The sequence below is a fragment of the Nannobrachium achirus genome (genome assembly GCF_963921795.1).
Source record: "Nannobrachium achirus genome assembly, chromosome: 9".
In the NCBI taxonomy this organism is placed as follows: Eukaryota; Metazoa; Chordata; class Actinopteri; order Myctophiformes; family Myctophidae; genus Nannobrachium; species Nannobrachium achirus.
In genome coordinates, this window is record NC_137818.1 from 16011295 (window position 1) to 16013684 (window position 2390).

Below are 2390 nucleotides of genomic sequence, written 5' to 3' on the forward strand. Positions count from 1 at the left end.
ATCTGAGTAAACCGGTGGGGTTGTAGGGGTTGATCAGGTTTTGGAGGTATGGAGGAGCCTTACTTTTGGCTGCTTTGAAGGTCAGCATCAGTGTTTTGTATTCAGTGCGGGCCGCAAACTGGGAGCCAGTGGAGGGAACGGAGAAGGGGGGAGACGTGAGAATTTTGGCTGGTTGAAGACCAGTCGTGCAGCGGCATTTTGGATCAGTTGGAGAGGCTTAAGTGCACATGCCGGGAGGTCAGATGGGGGCGTCTCTCCTGGCCTTCATGGGGTCGGGTCGGGAACTCTCTCTCCCTGCCTCCGCAGAGCGGGAAGCCCATGGTCTCTGTGGCTGTTTGTTTGGTCTCCCTGTTGCTATATTCAGAGCAGCTCATCTACTTTATACATTCAACAGGGTTATCCAGAGAGAGGCGGAGACAGTGGTGGGAAAAAAAAATAAAACATTTTTTTTACAAGTATGAATACTGTAATGTAGAAATACTGTTGTTATACGTTCGGAGAGTAAAAGTAAAAGAAAAGTATTGGTATCAAAATGTACCTAAAAGTAGTGTATCATTATGCAGAGTGTCCCGCACGTTTTTAAATGTATAAAAATCCTTTGAAAATAGCAGATCTACAAGCTCACGATAGATCGTCTATTTTCAAATGAAAATGTATAGGGCTGACGTGGGTAATGTTATGTATGTTTTGTGTTAATAATCAAATTAAAAAAAACTATGGTATTTTTCAAATAATTGTAGTCACCGTGTTGTAGTAGAGTAAAAGTACAATATTTGCCTATAGCTCTGGGATGTAGTAGAAGTAAAAGTACTGCAAATTGGAAATACTCCAGTCAGTGTTCATTTTGTCGACTAAGACTAAAAGACTACAAGATTTTGATATTTTGTCAATAAGACTAGACTAGACTAAAACAATGTCAGAAGACTAAGGCTAAGAATATTATTTGTGTTATTCAAAAGACTAAGACTAAATCTTAAGTCTAAGACTAAAAATTAACACTGGTATGTAACTGCAATGAAATTAAAGCCAAATATGTTATGTAAGGTTTAGTTTGACCAAGTAACAGGCAGTAGAAGACAATGACTTGTTCAGAGTTATGTGATTATATTTAGCCCAGAAGACAATTAGCCTAAAAGACGAAGACTAAAAGTCTAAGACTAATCCCAAAAGACTAAAATATGTTGATATTCAGTCAACTAGACTAAACTAGACTAAAACAATTTCAGAAGTCTAAGACGGTACTAAGAAATGGTATGTTATTCAAAAGACTAAGACTAAGACTAAATCAGAATTTGCTGAAAGAATTAACACTGACTCCAGTAAGGTAAATATATATACCTCAAAATTGTACTTAAGTATAGTACTTAGTTACTTTACACCACTGGTCGGAGAGAAACACACAAACACGGCCCCCGCTATACGAAACGTAGCGCCACTAGCATGAGTGGACGGTCAGTCAGAGAGTTTAAAAGTGGAAACTGGTCAGTCATTGTTCTGTCATGTGTTTATGTTGTTGTGGGCAGCTTTTCATTTCAGACACCACTTTCTTCCTAGTTTCCCCTCCAGATAGGTGCTTTCCCCATCGCTGGAGTGACTGAGAGAGTGGAGTCATTTCTGGCCAACCAGGTAGAACGAGATCAAAGGGCTTCAAGCGGAAATGTCTCGTTTAAAAACAAACGTCAGTCGCCCCACGCATGCAGGCCCTCTGATTGAAGCTAGCATCTGCATAAAACGATAGGAACGTCTGTAATTAGAACGTCTGCGCTGCCCCGCCCCCACCACCCTTATGGTTCATCATATAGTTATAGTGCTTCTTTCTGTATGTTTGTACAGTAGACCTTTGATTGTTGCTGTTTAAAACAAAGTAGAAAGACATTGACGCATTGTGGTCGTATGCGTCATCCCCGAGAGCAGGTGGACAGACGTTCCCACAGATGTCACGAAATTCCCGTCAGGCTTTTTCCCGGAGATATGACCTTATCTACCCTATAACCATAACCCTGAGATATCATGTTATCTACCCTAACACTGAGATATATGTGAAAATAGCTGATCTACATGCTCGTAGGCTATTTTCTCAATCTCTGCCTTTAATATTTGACAATTTGGCCAAAGTTTAATTTGTCATTTCATAGGTATTAATAAACATTGCTTAAATTGTCACTTTAGAAATGTGCATAAATCTTGATATGAGGGTTTATGCTTTGCACGATGGTACATGTAGCTGTCATGACAATAAAAGCACACGCACTCAGCTCATTTATATCGCGTTAGTCATCTTCACATTTTGGGCAAGGTTTCAGGCCCGATCCGAGGCCCACTGACTCAAGTAATATCACAGAAAATATAAAACACATGTGAACTAAAAATGTGTGGACTTACTGTACGCA